The sequence below is a fragment of the Giraffa tippelskirchi genome, chromosome 6 (assembly GCF_054371585.1).
Source record: "Giraffa tippelskirchi isolate mGirTip1 chromosome 6, T2T-mGirTip1v1.2.pri, whole genome shotgun sequence".
Classification (NCBI taxonomy): Eukaryota; Metazoa; Chordata; class Mammalia; order Artiodactyla; family Giraffidae; genus Giraffa; species Giraffa tippelskirchi.
Genome location: NC_137280.1, coordinates 174,515,395 through 174,535,326, shown reverse-complemented (window position 1 = coordinate 174,535,326; position 19,932 = coordinate 174,515,395).

Below are 19,932 nucleotides of genomic sequence, written 5' to 3'. Positions count from 1 at the left end.
ATGCTTATAAAAGTTATATTTACACCATATTGTGGTCTATAAAGTGTGAAATAGTATTATGTCTAAAAAAATGTACACACCTTATTAAAAAAAAGATCCATTATTGCTCAAAAATGCTAACCATCATGTGAGTCTTCAATGAGTCATAGTAGCAACATCAAAGATCACTGATCACATACCATCATGACAAATAAAAATGAAAAAGCTTGACATAGTCTGGAATTACTTAAGTGTGACACAGAGACATGAAGTGTGAGCAAAGGTTTTTGGAAAAATGGCACCAATAGACTTGCCACAAAACTTCAACTTGTAAGAAAGGCAATATCTTCAAAACACAATAAACCTAAGTGCAATAAAATGAGACATGCCTGTATAGAGGGAATCTGATTTATTTCCCCATCACTACACTAGAATCAAGAAAGTGCTTCCCAGCCCTCAGCACTCTGGGGGTAATTATACAAGTAATTATAAAATTCATCTTGTTTATTTTTCTTCCATCAGGATTACAGTCTTGTACTGCCTATTGTCCAGTGTCTAAAAACACTGTTTGGTTTTTTTTTTAATGGCAGGAGAGTTAGTCTAGTAACATATACCCAATTATAGTTGGAAGCTGAATCATCCAGTGCTTTCTTTTTTTTAATTTTTTTAACTTTTTGTTGTGATTTTCCACCCTTGACCTCTTGATGCCTATATTTTTCTTTAAAGCTTTGGCCTTATATACAAAAGCTCTCTTAACTTTCCTGTTTGCTAATTTCATTGACATTGCTACATTTCTCTACTTATTTTTTCCTTTTAACTATAGATCACAACATGCTACTTTTTTTTATATAGGTATCGATTTTTTTTTATTATAACCTTGCCCCTGTGGATGTTAACATTATTCAGAGTCTGGATTCTGCTGATTTATTTTAAAGAATTATAATTTTTGCCGCTAATAGCCACATTTTCCATTTCTGTTGAATTTTTTTTTTTTTTAATTTATTGGAGCAGTTCTAAAGTAGTCTTACTCTCTAGTAAGAGTGTAGTCTTAATTCTGAGGAAAGGGCTTTCTGTCACTTCAGTTAAATGTCCAGAGTGATCAGTGAATTCTCTCCATACTGGCTGGATAAACTGCAATGTATCCAGAAATTTGAAACCTCCAGAATTCCTATTCAGGATACAGTCCCTCAGTAGTTGTTCTCAGAAAGGTCTCATAGAATATCATCCCTGCACGTGCATATTAATCTTCAGCCAGGACTCAGAGGTTCCTATGCAGATTTCTGGGGCTCTTTCTCTTTGTATTTCCTTTATATCTCATATACTGCTTTTCAAATGTCAGCTCCCTCTGCTGATGCTGCTGCTAAGTCGCTTCAGTCGTGTCCGACTCTGTGCCACCCCATAGACGGCAGTCCACCAGGCTCCCCCGTCCCTGGGATTCTCCAGGCAAGAACACTGGAGTGGGTTGCCATTTCCTTCTCCAATGCATGAAAGGAAAAGTGAAAATGAAGTCGCTCAGTCGTGTCCGACTCTGTGTGACCCCACGGACAGCAGCACACCAGGCTCCTCTGTCCAGGGGATTCTCCAGGCAAGAACACTGGAGTGGGTTGCCATTTCCTTCTCCAATGCATGAAAAGGAAAAGGGAAAAGGAAGTCGCTCAGTCGTGTCCGACTCTGTGCGACCCTACGGACAGCAGCGCACCAGGCTCCTCTGTCCACGGGATTTTCTAGGCAAGAATACTGGAGTGGGGTGCCATTTCCTTCTCCTCAGCTCCCTCAAGAGTCCCATATTGCGATTACTTACTTCCTCTTTTCTCTTTGTGAATTCCGTCCTTTTGTCATGGTTCAGCAAGTTTCCCCAGGCAGACATCTTGGTGAATGTGATGCTCACTTAATGTACCTCCTTTCTTTTACAGAGAATAGACTTGCTCTACGTTGTTCAGGATCTGAAAGTGTTGCTGCATGTAGTTTTTCCAGATACACTGTTGTTTAGGTAGGGGGTTAAGTCTGATACCTGGTATTCAACATCTGAAGGGTATTTCTTCTGAGTGTAGGACTGAATATGGGAAATGTTTCCAGCATGTAAATATGTCATTAAACTGCCAACTGTCTGACTGCTTTTGTTGCAAAGTCAGCCATCATTCTTACTGCTCCTTTGAAGGTAATACGTCTTTTGTTTCTCTGGCTACTGTCAAAATTTTCTCTTGATCTTTGATTTTCAAGTTTCACTCTGATGCGATTGAATATGGTTCTCTTTATATTTATCCTGCATGCAATTAAACAAAAGATTTGTATCTGTCTGGAATTCACAGAGAAATTTTCATTAATTTTTAAAATTATTTGCTGTCATTATTCAAGTACTGATTCTTTATTGTTTTCTCTATTCCTCTCTCTCTGGGGTTCAAATATCACATAGGCTAGAATTTTTGATGATATCTCACATATTCCCTTTCACTTTTCCCTTTCATGCATTAGAGAAGGAAATGGCAACCCACTCCAATGTTCTTGCCTGGAGAATCCCAGGGACGGCGGAGCCTGGCGGGCTGCCGTCTATGGGGTCGCGCAGAGTCGGACACGACTGAGGCGACTTAGCAGCAGCAGCAGCAGCTCATGCCTCTTGCTGTGTGCTCTGCTCTGTCCTGTCTGCCTCTCCGCGGCCGTTTGAATCGTAGTCTGCCAGGTTACTCTATGGATGGAAGGCCACAATTTTTATATACTTCTCTTTATAGCTGAGATATCAGTTGTGAAAAGAGATCATGGTATCCCTACTGAAACTTCTGCAGCTTGACTCTGCTTGTTCTGCTTAGATAAAATTAGGTTAGCAAAGGCAAATTAAAGTGGACATGTCGGGTCAAAATAACACATATGTACCTAGATAGCATATTAAAAAGCAGAGACATTACTTTGTCAACAAAGGTCCATCTAGTCAAGGCTATGGTTTCTCCAGTGGTCATGTATGGATGTGAGAGTTGGACTATAAAGAAAGCTGAGTGCCAAAGAATTGATGCTTTTGAACTGTGGTGCTGGAGAAGACTGTTGAGAGTCCCTTGGACTGCAAGGAGATCCAACCAGTCCATCCTAAAGGAGATCAGTCCTGGGTATTCATTGGAAGGACTGATGCTGAAGCTGAAGCTCCAATACTCTGGTACCTGATTTGAAGAACTGACTCACTGGAAAAGACCTTGATGCTGGAAAGAGTGAAGGCAGGAGGAGAAGGGGACGGCAGAGGATAAGGTGGTTCGATGGCATCACTGATTTTATGGACATAAGTTTGAGCAAGCTCCGGGAATTTGTAATGGACAGGAATGCCTGGCGTGCTGGTCTGGGGTCGCAAAGCGTCGGACAGGACTGCGTGACTGAACTGGAAGCGTGTGGTTCAAAGTTACTCTTTCAATTCATCTCACGCCGTCTTCTCTCCACCATGTCCACAAGTCTGCTCTCTGTGTCTTTGTCTCCGTCGCTTCCCTGAAAATAGGTTCATCAGTGCCATCTTTCTCGATTCCGTATATATGCATTAATACATGATAGTTGTTTTTCTCTTTCTGACTTACTCACTCTGTATAATAGGCTCTAGGTCCATCCACCTTGTTAGAACTGAGTCAAACGCATCCTTTTCATGGCTGAGTGACATTGCACTGTGTGTATGCACTACAGCCTCTTTGTCCAGTCATCCACTGAGCGGCGTCTAGGCTGCTCCCGTGTCCCACCTGCTGTGAACACTGCGGTGCGTCTGGCTTTTTCAATCACGGTTTCCTCATGGTATATGACCAGTAGAGGGATTGTTGGGTCATTTGATAGTTTTATGCCAGTTTTTTTATGGAATCTGCATACTGTGCTCCATAGTGGCTGTATCGATTAGTATTCCCAGGAACGGTGCTAGAGGGTTCCCTTTACTCCGCACCTTCTCCAGCATTTATTGTTTATTTTTCTTTTTATTTCCATTATTTTAGGAGGAGGGTCAAAACAGATGTTGCTGTGATTTATACCAGTGTACTGCCTATGTTTTTCTCTAAGAGCTTTATGGTCTCTGGCCTTACATTTAAGTCTTTAATCCATTTTGAGTTTATCTTTGCGTGTGGAAGTGTTAGGAATTGTTTTAATTACATTCTTTTACATGCAAATCTCCAGTTTCCCACTTATTGAAGAGACTATCTTTTCTCCATCGTATATTCTTGCCTCCTTTGTTGATGATAAGGTGCCTAAAGGTCCTTGGATTTATCTCTGGGCTTTCTATCTTGTTCCATTGGTTTATATTTTTATTTTTGTGCCAGTAGCATGCTGCCTTGATGACTGTAGCCTGTAATATAGTCTCAAATCAGGCAGGTTGAATCCTACAGATCCTTTCTTATTTCTCAAGATTGCTTTGGCTTTTCGAGGTCCTCTGTGTTTCCATACAAGTTGTGAAATGTTTTGTTCTAGTTCTGTGAAAAATATCATTGGTAGTTTGATAGGAACTGCACTGAATCTGTATATTGCTTTGCATAGTACAGTCATTTTCACAATATTGATTTTTTCAGTCAAGAAACATGGTCCATCCCTCCATCCGCTCGTGGTCATCTTTGGCTTCTTTCATCAGTGTCTTATAGTTTTCTGCATACAGGTCTTTTGTCTCTTTAGGTACGTTTATTCTTAGGTATTTTATTCTTTTCGTTGCAATGGTGAATGGAATTGTTTCCTTAATTCCTCTTCCTGATTTTTCATTGTTAGTGTATAAGAAAGCAAGGGATTTCTGTGTATTAATTTTATATCCTGAGACTTTACTATATGAATTCATTAGCTCTAGTAATTTCCTGGAGGCATCCTTACGGTTTTCTTTGTATAGTATCATGCCATGAGCAAAGAGTGAGAGTGTTATTTCTGCTTTTCAATCTGGATTCATTTTATTTATTTTTCTTCTCTGATTACTGTAGCTAGGGTTCAAAAACTAAGTTGAATAATAGTAGCAAGTGTGAGCTTCCTTGCCTAGTTCTTAATCTTAGAGGAAATGCTTCCTGTTGTTCACCACTGAGATTAATGTTTGCTGTAGATTTGTCATATATGACCTTTATTATGTTGAGACATGTTCTTTCTATGCCTACTTTCTGGAGCTTTTATTTATTTGTTTTAATCATAAATGGATATTGAATATTGTCAAAAGCCTTCTCTGCATCTATTGAGATGATCATATGATTTCTATCTTTCAGTTTATTAATATGGTATATCACAATGGTTGATTTGCATACATTGAAGACTACTTGCATCCTGAGGATAAATTCCATTTGATTATTAAGTAAGATGCTTTTATGTGTTGTTGGATTCTGTTTCCTAGAATTTTATTTGCACTTATGCTCATCAGTGACACTGCCCTGTAATTTTCTTGTTTAGTGGTATATTGTCTAGTTTTGGTATCAGGGTGATGGTGTCCTCATTGAATGATTTTGGGTTTTCCATCCTCTGAAATTTTCTGGAGAGTTTAAGCAGGACAGGTGAACACTACAGGGAGTTTTAAAAATTGGTTCTAATTCAAATATTGAAATTACCCATTTATATAAACCTGAGTAGGTCATTTGACATTTTAGGACCTCCATTTTCTTGTATGTAAATTCCAGTAACTACATTTTCTCTAAAATGCTATTAGCTTGTGAGATGCTCGTGTGTGTGCCCCCACCTCTCTCTGGGTGTCGGTTTCTGAGCATAAAATGCAGTTCAGAGCGCCTGTGCTGCTGTGCTGTTCTCAGTCACGCGGTCACGTCCGACTCTTTGTGACCACATGGACTGGAGCCTGCCAGGCTCCTCTGTCCACGCGGAATCTCCAGGAAAGAATATTGGAGTGGGTAGCCTATCCTTCTCCAGGGGATCTTTCCCCCCTAGCAATCGAAAAGGGGTCTTCTGCGTTGCAAGCAGTTTCTTTACCAACATAGCTACCAGGGAAGCCCCCATAGTTTTTGTATATTTGGGCATTTTGGTGTACAGTGAAAGTAAAATAATATGAGTATAAAGAAAGTACCATGAAATACAAGAATGAGAAGAGTTTTCATTTTCACTCTTCAAGGACTACATTATGGATCGTTTTCTCCAACTAATTCTCAGAAAATCTCTCTTGAAAAAAACCTGAAACAGTGAAAATTTTTGTTGATATGGTATATATTAGTTCTATAAATCTCATTTGTGTACAGCTCGATAAAATCTGTAACTACTTCTTTAAACTCAACCCTTCAAATATGTATGGTACTTTGTAAGTGAACCAACTTACCTAATCAGTTCAGCTCAGTCACGTCCAACTCTTTGCGGCCCCGTGGACTGCAGCACACAAGGCCTCCCTGTCCATCACCAACTCCTAGAGCTTGCTCAGATTCATGTCCATCGAGTCGGTGATGCCATCCAACCATCTCATCCTCTGTCATCCTCGTCTCCTCCCTCCTTCACTCTTTCCCAGCATCAGGGTCTTTTCCAATGAGTCGGCTTTTCGCATCAAGTGGCCAAAGTATTGGGAGTTTCAGCTTCAACATCAGTCCTTCCAATGAACACCCAGGACTAATCTCCTTTAGGATGGACTGATTGGATCTCCTTGCCATCCAAGGGACTCTCAAGAGTCTTCTCCAACACCGTAGTTCAGAAGCATCAATTCTTTGGTGCTCAGCTTTCTTCACAGTCCAACTCTCACATCTGTACAAGAACTGGAAAAACCACAGCCTTGACTAGACGGACCTTTGTGGACAAAGTAATATCTCTGCCTTTTAATACACTCTCTAGGTTTGTCACAGCTTTTCTTCCAAGGAGCAAGCATCTTTTAATTCATGGCTGCAGTCACCATTTGCAGTGCTTTTGGAGCCCAAGAAAATAGTGTCACTGTTTCCATTGTTTCCCCTTGTATTTGCCATGAAGTGATGGGACCAGATGCCATGACCTTCCTTTTTTGAATATTGAGTTTTAAGCCAGCTTTTTCACTCTTCTTTTTCACTCTCATCAAGAGGCTCTCTAGTTCCTTTTCACTTTCTTTCATAAGGGTGGTGTTATCTGCATATCTGAGGTTATTGATATTTCTCCCAGCACAGCCCCACCCATCAATAGAACATAGGATTAAAAGTTTACTGAGCATGTCTCCGCCCTTCAGAACAAGACCCAGTTTCTCCCACAGTCTGTGGCTCCCATCAAGAAGCTTCCATAAACCTTTTATCATTATTCAACTCACCTAATAGATATAAAAAATAATAAGAACAGTAATAGCAGTGAATATTTATTAAGAGCTTATTTTAAGAAACTTAACCACATACCCATGTAATACACAGCATAAAATTTTAAAGATTTTGGATAGTTTATTAATACTTGTGCAAATGTAACAATACATGTCTTTATTTCAGTATAATTGGTATATATTTAGTGACTATTTATATGGGGCATTAAAAATATGTGATATCTGTTTATTAACTAATGATTGTCAAACTGCTCCTGAAGTATGTATTGAAGAACACATTTGCTGTTGCTTTTACAATATAGATTAAACACTTCAGCCTTTCAACCACATCAGTTCCACTGGAAATATATATTGATTTCACTGTTTTATTCTAATTATTTGATTATTCATTAAACAACATTTCAGTAATTTTTACTATCTGAAAAAGTTATTGAACTTTTACATTGTTACTGATTTTTTATCAAGTACATTTAACCTATCAGATGTACAATTTACTATAAATTTCACCCTGTAGTACTTAACCTATTTATTATCAAACTCAAAAATTTTTAAATCAACATCATACAGTCTTTGCATGAACAAAAGCCCTCTTATTCACTTTTTGCTTTCTCCCACAGTTTCCCACATTTCTCCACATGGCATTACATATTACATAACTTATAGAGTAGGTCGCTATTCTAAGAACCCCTGTAACAAACGTACATTCATTCTTTTTTTAGGATGCAGTAATTACTTATAGTCCTAAAGTTATAATTGCAATGTGAACAGTGCAACTGTTGCCAGGTAAAATGTACTCTTTTAGCACAGTATGTGTGTAGACATGATTTGGAGGTTTGTTGAATGAAAAAAAAAATAACTCATAACAAATGAGTCTACATGAATAGGGCTAACCAGAAAGCAATAGAAAGAAATTATTTTGATATAGTTAAAATCCTCAGAAGGGTTTCTGAAGAAATAAATTTATCTATAGCTTGTTCTTTGATGATTTTTTTTTTTTGACTGTGCCATGTGGTATGCAGAATATTAGTTCAGAATATTAGCCCCCAACCAGAGATCCAACCTGTCTTTCTGGACTGGGAGGGCGAGTCTCAATCACTGTACCACCAGGGAATTTCCTGATAATCTATTAAGGGACCTTATTTTTAGTGTTCCATGAATAGTGGACCCTGTATTGTTATAAAATGAATGATACTTTTTACTATATAAAGATTGCTCAATTCACATGTGAAACAAGTTTAAGAGTCATGTTGTAATAATTTCAGATAAAAATACACTTGGAATTTTATTCACAAAAATTAAAATATTTAATCTGAGAAATAATAATGACTTGAAGTCTAATACTTAGGCTCCTAAAATTAATAAGCTAAGCTCTTCCCCAGTGGTTCAGCAATAAAGAATTTGTCTGCAATTCAGGAGACACAGGAAACACTGGTTCAATGCCTCCGTCTGGACCATCCCCTGGAAGAGGTAATGGCAATGCATTCCAGTCTTCTTGTTGGGAAAATCCTATGGACAGAGGAGTCTGGCGGGTTGTAGGTCCTCGGGTTGCAAAGAGTCAGACATGATTAAGCAACTGAGCACACAGGTACTTCAGGCTAATGCAGGGCAAAATAACGTGTCAATGTGTGTGTGTGTGTGTGTTTGCGCGCTCAGTCACTCAGTCATGTCTGATTCTTTGCAATCCCATGGACTGTAACGTGTCAATGTGTGTGTGTGTGTGTGTGTGTGTGTCTGTGTGTGTGTGTGTGTGTGTGTGTGTGTGTGTTTGCGCGCTCAGTCACTCAGTCGTGTCTGGTTCTTTGCAATCCCATGGACTGTAGCCTGTCAGGCTCCTCTGTCCATGGGGTTTTCAAGGTGAGAACACTGGCATGGGTTGCCAGTCCCATCTCCAGGGGATCTTCTTGACTCCGGGATCGAATCCACATCTCTTGTGTCTCTTGTACTGACAGGCAATTTCTTACTACTAGCGCCACCTGGGAAGCTCTATTCAATGGATCCAAACAATGGATCCAAACAATAAATTGAGAAAATGAGTATTTTTACTTAAAATGTTGAAATTTGTTTTTTTAGATGTTTTGCTTTGCTCTGGTGTACTCATCTATCCTTAATTATTTTACTATATTTCTAATCAATAATATTAAACCAAAAGGCTGTTTTCCTTGTTCTATTTCACTGATACTGACACAGTTTAAAATATTGAGGAAACAGATTGAGTTTGTCATATAGCCTCTAAAGAAAATATATATTAGTTTAGCTCTGTGTGTGTGTATATGTATGTGAAAGTGTATATATATATATATATATATATATATATATATATACACACACACACACAAGAGAATTTACATGAATTTTTAGCAGCCTAAAATATTTATAATTGTCAAACTTTGGTTCCTTGTGTGTTGATATGATGGAAGTCTGTGTTTTTTGTCTTGTTTTCAAACTGTGCTTTACTTATGCTTCTTCTGTTTGTTTCTAAAATGATTACTTATCCTTTAGGTGGCATTGAATTAACATACTTCTTACTCAAATAAAAAGCAAGCCACTAAACTATATTCTGTTTTATTTACATGTCTTCTGTAGCCCAAAATGTACATTCAAACAGAAGCTGGAGATGTCATCTGCATTTGACACTGGCCAACTGATGAAAATGCTTTGTCCTATTGACTGAACCCCCACAATTAGAACTGTTCACCATGGCGGCTGCATAGAGTGTGTTTAGCTACAGTGACCTGTGCTGTTATATGTTTTGGAAATGGTCTTTATCCTCCCAAATAAAGTTGGTGCATCCAAATTTGGAAACTGACAGCAGTAATATTCCCTGACTAAAGCTGGAGCTTAGCCCTGTTATACTTATTAAAAAGCCTATTCATACAAATTAAATCCATTCCATATCCTGGCCTCTGATGACAGCTCCATTTTTTTCCTTGTCTGGTTTGAATTACCTCAAGTCTGTACCCAGAAAGAATTTATCCTTTTCAAGAGACTTCTCCAAGCCTATCATAAATTCACATGGGTCGTCCCATCAATGTAGTGAATTTGCATTATTATTTCATTATGAGTAGGAAAGAAAGCGGATTAGATCTCTTCCAGCATTGGCAGAGCCTAATTCAACCTGAACACATGATTAAAGCTGGCATTTATGACTATAACTGTCAAAGAAAACTAATTGTAAACTGAGAGCTGTGGATAATTATGGCTTTTGCTATTAAACCATTTCTCTCCTATTTATCACAGAACCAACTACAGACCTTACTACTGTTTGCATTTAGTTCTCTGATTACTACGAACCTATTTATGCAAATGAAATTTGATCTATATTCTCAAATTGAAAACTTTGTGTAAACTTAAGTTCAATCAGGCTTTAATGTATATGTCTTGCTTTTTCTTTCCTTTTTAAAACTTTTTTGGAAAAGGTGAAGTAACACTAAGACCACTGAGTCTAAGACACTTCATTTTACATTGTTTGAATTAAAAACTCTGAAACAGCTATCTGATAATAAGTTTGACACATATGCTATTTGAACTAACTTTTACAAGAGACTTTTAAAAATTATCCCTGATTATTTGCTGTATATATGCTAAGGCCTATAGACTATATACATAAAAGTTTATATATTTTACATTATATATACTTACACAGGTATGAATAGCTATGCACATACAAACATGCATATAGAAATATATACATACACATACAAATACATATACATGTATCCATGGAAGCATATGCCTACATATATACAAACAAATGTATGGATATATCACCAGTAAACACTGTAAGTTCTTAATGATGTGACGAATATTTTTATAATTTCATGGGAAGCTGTATGTGATAGTGGCTAATCACATAAGCTCTTAAGCATGTCTATTTAGGATTCAACTGCATTTTTACCCTTTACCAGCTACACACATTTATAAAACATACTTATTTTGAAAATGTATAAATGTTATTATGAACAGGATAATTAAAGGAAATAATTGCTATAAACTAACTTGTACATAGTAAGTGCTCAATTAAAACTTTCAGCAAGCTTTTTAATATTCTAGTATTGAAACTGTGGATCACTGTGTGTGTATGAATTTTTATGGAAATATATTTTGAAGTTGAAATACAACAATAGTGACAACTATAATTAAATTACATGCTTCAATTTATGGGACAGCTCTAATACATGAATTTGTATTTGTCAAAGGCAATTACTAAAAAGCTTAAGTAGTAGAATTTAATTTGTATAACTACAAAAACTAAGAATAATAAAATGCACATAAAAGGAAAAGATAATTTCTTTTGTTTAATGATCTGGTCATCAATTCAGAGAATAGTTTCACTGAATCCTATGTGATACTACCAATAATCAATGCAATGAATTGTATGTTGATAAGATAAGGCTAGAGAGTGGCCAAGATGGGAGAATAGAAAGACCCTGAGCTCACTTTCTCTCACAAGTCCACCAAAATCACAACTATCTGCAGAACAACCGCTGATGAAAAAGACGAAGAAACCAGAAAAGATCTTCGACAATGAAAGACATAAAGAAGGAACTGCAACAAGGTGGGTAGGAGAAGCAGACTCATTACTTAATCAAGTTCCAAACTCCTGCAGTGGATTACCCACAAACTAGAGAATAATTGTATTGCAGAGGATTTTCCTTAGGAATGAGAGTTCTGGGTCTTGCATCAGGCTCCCTAGTTCAAGGGTCTGGCATCAGGAAAATGATGCTCTGGCACCCTAGAGCGTTTGGTTTTGAAGGCCAGCAAGGCTTAATTTCAGGAGCCACATACAAGTGGGGGGAAAAGAGACTTCATTCTTAAAGGGCATACACAAAATAGCTTGTGCCCTGGGACCTAGGGCAAAAGCAATAATTAGATAGGAGGTCGGGTGAGACCTACCTGCTGGTCTTGGAAAGCCTCCCAGAGAGGCAGGGGTCAGCTACAGCTCACTGACACTGGTGGCAGACATATCTAGCCACAGGAACACTGCTACTGGTGGTGCCATCTTAACTCATTAGAGCCAGAACCTGCCCCCACCCAATAGCTCCGATGCTGCAGGCCAAACAACTAAGCTGGTAGTGACACAGCCCCACCCCTCAGAGGGCAGGCTGCCTAAAGACTTCCTGAGCCTATAGCCACCTCTAGATATGCCCCTGGACGTGGCCATGACTGCCAGAGGGCCAAGGCTCAGCTCTACTCACCAGTGGGCAGCACTGACCATTCCCACTGGGAATCCTACACTGGACCAGCCTCACCTACCAGGGGGCAAACACCAGAAGCAAGACAATTAGGATCCTGTGACTGTGGAGCAAGCACACCGCTAGCAGGCTAGACCCTGCCCCGAGGCCAGCGGGCCCTGCACCTGCCCATTATCAGGCCAGTGGAGCTTTCAAGAAGCCTCAGGCCCCGCACTCAACTTCCCCCTCCAACAATCTGAAAGGAGCTACGGGGTTCCTGGAGTCTGCAGTCAGACTCTGGAAACCAGCTCTTCCTGCCAGTAGTCTGGCATTAACCAGAGGATCTGGCTTCACCTGCCAGTTGGTGGACAATAGCCTCAGAGTCTTTGGGACCCTGAATCCTCTCACCAGTAAAACAGAACTGGCCCTAGGATTCTGCAACCAGACACCTTGTGACCAGGCCTTGCTAAACAGGAGCCAGAAGCAACCACACAAAGGCCTGGCACCCAGCTGGACCAGGGGATGCGCAAGCCTCCCGGATCACCCACAGAGCTGTCACAGCAGAGAGACCCAAGGAGTCTCAGCAGAAACCTCTAGAGCACACAGTTTCAGTGACCAGCTGGGCCAGGGGACGCGCAAGCCTCCCGATCACCCACAGAGCTGTCACAGCAGAGAGACCCAAGGAGTCTCAGCAGAAACCTCTAGAGCACACAGTTTGAGTGCCAGCTGGGCCAGGGGACGCGCAAGCCTCCCGATCACCCACAGAGCTGTCACAGCAGAGAGACCCAAGGAGTCTCAGCAGAAACCTCTAGAGCACACAGTTTGAGTGATCGGGAGTGCACTGCTGGCATGCATAGGATGTCTCCTACAGAAGGCCACTTCTCTAAGGTCAAGAGATGTAGCTAACCTATCACAGACATAAAGATTCAAATAGCAACTTAGATAAAATGAAGTAGCAGAGGAATGTGTTCTAGACAAAGAAAAAGTTAAAATCCCAGAAGAAGAACTAAGTGAAGTGGAGATAGGGTTCAGAGTTATGATTATAAAGATGATCAAAGAACTGAGGTGAATGGATGCTCAGAGTGAGATGACTGATATGAGAAGTTGTGTTTTTTTCTTTAATAAGAGTTAGAAAACATAAGGATCTGCCAAATATGGATAAAGAATACAATAACTGAAATGAAAAATACACTAGAAGGAATCAGTACTAGACTAAATGATACAGAAGACTGGACCAGTGAAGTGGAAGACAGAGTAGTGGGAATCACTGCCACTGAATAGAGAACAGCAAAAAAAAAAAGAACAAAAAGAAAAAACAAGAGACCTCTGGGAGGACAAGCGCATCACTAATATTCACATTATAGGGGTCCCAAAAGCAGAAGAGGGAGATAAAGGGCCTGAGAAAATATCTGAAGAGATAATAGCTTCAAACTTCCCTAACTCGAGGAAGGAAACAATCACCAAACTCCAGGAAGCAGAGAGAGCCCCGCACAGAGCGGACTCAGAGAGGAGCACACCAGGACACAGTGTCATCAGGACAAAAGTCACAGATACAGACTATGAAAAGCAACAAACAGCATACAAAGGAACTCCCACTGGCTCTCAACCGATTTCTTTTTTTTAGCAGAAACTCTGCAGGCCAGAAAGGAGTGGCATGATATACTTACAGTGATGAGAGAGAAAAACACACAGTGAGGGATATTCTACACAGCAAGGTTCTTGTTCAGATTTGATGGAGAAATCAAAAGTTTCACAGACAGGCAAAAGGTGAAAGAATCCCGCACCACCAAATCAGCTTTACAACAAATGCTAAGCAACTTCTCTAGGCAGAAAAGAAAAAGCCACAACTTAGTAACAAGAAAATTATAAAATGAGAAGCTCACTGGTAAAGGCAAACATACCATAAAGGGAGGCAGAGTAAAAGCACTTCTATGAAGGAAGTTGACAGCAACAATTTTACCTCAGCAAACAAAAGAATCTCAAATAAACAATGTAACCTTACACCTAAAACAACCAGAGTAAGACCCTTCTAAGGGTCAATGAAGATAACATTTTATTCACAATTTAACATTTAATTCAGCAATACTGAATCTGGAATCCATGGGCTATAAGATTCTGTACTATGCCAAGTTGTGACATTTAACCTACTCAATGAATAATTAAAATAATTAGTTTCTACTGTAAAAATATTAGTTTAAAATCAATAGCAGAACATGTATGCAATATTAAAAAATTGAGACTTTTGAATCAAATATTTGTGTTACTCTTTTGCTAATGAAATAAGAAGCCTTTTAATCCCGTTTTATGACCTTACTGATAAGTCTTTGCATTTGTGTATTACCTTTCCATCTGTGTGTGTGTGTGTGTGTGTATATGCATGCATGTGTGTGTGTGTGTTTTAGTTACTCAGTTGAGTCCATCTCTTTGTGACCCCATGGACTGTAGCCCACCAGGCTCCTCTATCCATGGAATTCTCCAGGCAAGAATATTGGAGTGGGTTGCCGTTTCCTACTCCAAGGAATCTTCTAGACCAAGGGATTGAACTTGGATCTCCCACAGAGAAAGCAGATTCTTCACTGTCTGAGCCACCAGGGAGGCTCTCACTTCTGTCCACGAGCATGAATATTTTGGCAGTTATATTAATTATGTACCTGCACTGTGAGTGCCACTTTTTCACTTATTATTAGTTCATAAACACTGATCTGTATTTTTATGTCACCACTGTATTATAATTTAAACAACCTCTTAAAATGCCACCGAGTAAACATTTTTTATAATTTACTTGAATGATATCTTACTTTTATAAGACTTTTAGAATATTTTCAACTTGTTATGTATCCAGAGCACTATAAAAACATCTCAGAGCATATATCTTTGCTTGAATTACTTATTTAGGCTCAATTATTTAGAATCTGATGACATTTTTGAAAGGTATGAAACAATCATGATTTTAAAAAAACTTTGCCATATTATTCTCCAAAAGGATGGTATAAGCAATAAGGGTTTAACTAATAGTTTTATAGTGTCTTTTCTCTATATTTATTATGTTGTTAATTTGTAAATAAATATTAAAATATATTTCTTAATGAAATACAAAGACCAAAGATAACAAATCAACAATTATGAAATCAAGTTCATTCTCTGTATATACATTAGGTGACATCTAATTTCTTGGTTTTCACTTTCTGATTGCCTGCACTTTGCTTATGGATCCTGAAGAACACTGATAAATAAATTATATGCTAGCATTTTAGAAGTCTTAATTTCATATTAAAATGAAAATCTAAGTCAACACCTCTGTAGCAAACTTTTTTCAAGAAATAAAGCATCACTAAATACAATATTAACTCCTTTAATTGAAGTTAAAATAAAAAAATAAATAAAAAGGTGCTTATTCTAATGTACAAAACAACATTTTTGTATACCTTTCAAATTATCACTAAAGCTTATAAAGTAAGTAGCTCAAAATGTATACACATACTCCCTAATTCAGATGATAGCATGCACAGATAAAAATTATTTACCCAATAGAGCTGGCATCATAATGAATGAAAGAAGCAAAATTTTCTCACAATGATATCACAAATTCCTATAATTCAGTGATGATTTATTAATAGAGTTTTACTAAAATGACTCTCAGTTGAACTTTGTTTAAATTTTCTACATGACACAAATTTCAATGTAGAATTATATATATTTCTTCCTTGTGTCAAAAACTTTCAAATATCTCACTAATGTAAAAGGAATTAATTCTGCCAAAGGGTCTAGAGTATCAAAAAAATTATTGAAAATGTTATTAAACATTTGTATGCATATCATTTATTATATATTTGTCAGAAATATGGCCTTTCACTATTTTTATTCATTGATCATCATTAATGATACTTCTACAAATGAAGAGCTATGCAAGTAACTTATCAAGTATACTAAAGCATAAAAAGGATTGAAAATGGAAAAAATGTTATAAATTTTCTTGTGTTCTCAAGAATATATGAACATAATTTCTCATAAAATATAATAGATATAACCAGAGTATCACTGGATTTAAGAGGAGTAATATGTCATTGCTCAGCTATAGTCTGAAGCCCCCTTTTACATTATTAAGCTAAAGAAAATAATATACTCCAAATGAGAGTAAGAAAAACTGAAGTCCCCAAATATTGAATAAGATCCTAGGAATTCAGCAAGTCTTAAATGACAGTGACTAAAAATTACTATCTACACAGATGCTTTCATGACTTCAATGGAGGTCAATGCAATGGGGATTAAGTGACATTTATAGTTGATGTAAGAACTCTTGATGATTTGGCTTAAGTTAACTGGTGGCTATACACAGAAACTTTTTTTTTTTTTCTATAGAAAGAAATTTAAATAAAATCTTTTCTAGAGAGCCTTTGCAGTACAGGGTTTTGACAGGATAGAAAGAACCATGAAAATATTTATTTTTGTTATTGTCTTACTTTCATTTCTTAACAATATGTGTCAAAATCATATATATTAAAACAAAACAAAACAAAACAAAAAAACTCTGTCTTTACCATCAATTGCTACCAAAAGCCCAAGGGCCTTCATTATGCAAATTCTGAGTGCCATAAAATGCAGAAGACTTATTTTCTAAAGAGGTAAAAGACGGTATCTATCCAAGGAAGGCCATTCATATCTGAATAGTATGAATTGCACATACTCTACAGAAAACAAAGGAATCAACAAATACATTCTGGAATAAGTACAAGTCCTTTCTGCTTCTGTTTTGGAAACACTAACAGTTATTCTTTAGGCAAAATACTAGAAGATCATTTTTTTGAAAAACATAGAAACCTAAGAGAAAACACTATAGACGTTAACATTGGGGATTTCCAGCTGATTTAGCTAAGGAACGCAAACATCGAATAAATCAAAGAAAGCAGTCCTTTTCAGTAAACTATCATCCAATAGTACACTGCGGCCAATTATCTTTGGGACAAGAGCCAACTGTTAATATTCTCCATACTCTTCATTCAGTGCCTACCTGTTGGTAGCCCTAAACTATTGTTAGTATCTTGAAACCCACCACAGTGGAAGAATTTTATATCACTGAAATTGGCTAACTCAAAAAATACAACATTAACCTTAACTGTCTCAGAGATATACTACAACTATTAGGTCCACTAAAAGAGGATTCCATATTTATAATAAACAAAAATCAGAAACAAAAGTTAAGTTTTCAAGAATTAAAATTATGAAACTGGAATAGAAAAATGCCAGAGAATTTTTGAAAAGATTCTGCTCCCCCAAACAAGGATAAATCAAAACACAATAAAATATAGGATATGAAATTTTAAAAAATTAAACTGCTACTCTAGTTGTTCAAAATCCTAGCAGTAGAAAATCCAAGAAGAGGCAGCAGAGAAAATTGAGTTAAAAAAAAAAAAAAAGGAAAATTGTTCATTATTACTTCCAAGAGCTAAAGTTAATGTGTTTCCTAGTTGAAAGCACTTACTAAATATCCAGATCATGGATGAAGACATATGCACACAATGATATATCACCATTAGATTTCAAATCATGAACACAAAAAACAATACTGCAAAGTTTCCTCTAAAAGCAACTCATCTTAGAAGAAAAGCTCAAAGAAAAGAATAATTTTTGTTGTTTTAATTTTAGGGTGGAACACTTGAAAGTAAAAAGAACGGTATTGTCAAGTTACTTAGCAAAAATGATATCCAATCCAGGATTCTACATCTAGTTAAACTCTTATACAAAGATTTTGGCATTGTTGTTCAGTCACTGAGTTGTGTCCAACTCTTTGTGGCCCTGTGGACTATAGCACACCAGGCTCCCACGTCTTTCACGATCTCCCAGTGTTTGCTTATATTCATGTCCAGTGGATTGGTGATGCTATCTAACCATCTCGTCTCATCCTCTGCCACTCCCTTCTCCTTCTGCCTTGGATCCTTCCCAGCATCAGGGTCTTTTCCAATGAGTCAGCTCTTCCCATCAGGTGGCCAAAGTTTTGGAGCCTTCAACTTCAACCCTTCCAGTGAATATTCAGGGTTGACTTCCTTTAGAATTGACTGGTTTGATCTCCTTGCAGTCCAAGGAACTCTCAAGGGTCCTTTCCAGCACCACAGTTTGAAAGCATCCGATCTTCGGTGCTCAGCCTTCACTATGGTCTAACTCTTACTTCTGTACATGGCTACTGAAAAAAACATAGTTTTGACTATACAGACCTTTGTCGACTGGTCTGTATAGTGATGTCTCTGTATAGTGACATCACTATAAAGTGATGTCTCTGCACTTTAATACACTGTCTAGGTTTGTCATAGCTTTCCTTCTAAGGAGCAAGTGTCTTTTATGGCCTGGGTCATAGCTTGATTGATTTACACAAGCCCCTTCACCACAACGAAGCTGTGATCCATGAAGGGGATACAAAGCTTAGGATTAAGAAAAATTTGGACAGGTAGCAAAGACTGTAGAGTCCTCAACCAAAATGAGAAATCAAACAAAAATTTTTAAAGGGGGGATACATGCGATGGGACCCAGGAATCAGGGAATTCAAATATGGCAGAGTGGCAAAGGGAGACTCTAGGATGATGATGAAGCCAGGTGCTGCCGCTGCTGTTGCTGCTAAGTTGCTTCAGTTGTGTCTGACTCTGTGCGATCCCAGAGACGGCAGCCCACTAGGCTCCCCCATCCCTGGGATTCTCCAGGCAAGAACACTGGAGTGGGTTGCCATTTCCTTCTCCAATGCATGAACGTGAAAAGTGAAAGTGAAGTCGCTCAGTCGTGTCCGACTCTTAGCGACCCCATGGACTGCAGCCTACCAGGCTCCTCTGTCCACGGGATTTTCCAGGCAAGAGTACTGGAGTGAGGTGCCATTGCCTTCTCCAGATGAAGCAAGAATCTTGAATAATTGTATTCTACAGGTAGAACAAAGTCCAAATTGAAGCTGGTGAGAGGAAGTACATAGAGACTCTTTAAGAAGATTCAACTGACAATACACCTGCTAAGTCAGAATGTATTTCAAGGAGATTTGGACACTTGGCTGGATATGTAAAGTTGCATAATATAAAACTATCCAAAAAAACAGCAAGAGGAAATAAGATAAATTTCACTCTGAGGAAAATAAGAAGTTTAGAAATTAAAAGAAATAATAACTAAGCTAAGGAAATAAAAGAAATAAATACTATTATGCTCCATGGTTCAGTGGTGAATAGCATTTATATACCCTATCATTGCATCTGCCATGATACCTTCCCCAACTTCACCACTTCTGCTGATAGATGGGGAACGTGGTGAATGGGATCATTCTATATACAGTGTTGGAGAAGGCAATGGCACCCCAGTCCAGTACTCTTGCCTGGAAAATCCCATGGATGGAGGAGCCTGGTAGGCTGCAGACCCATGGGGTCGCTAAGAGTCGGACACAACTGAGCGACTTCACTCTCACTTTTCCCTTTCATGCACTGGAGAAGGAAATGGCAACCCACTCCAGTATTCTTGCCTGGAGAATCCCAGGAACGGCGGAGCCTGGTGGGCTGCCATCTATGGGGTTGCACAGAGTCGGACACGACTGAAGCGACTTAGCAGCAGCAGCAGCAGCAGCAGCAGCAGTCATCATTTTAAACTCTG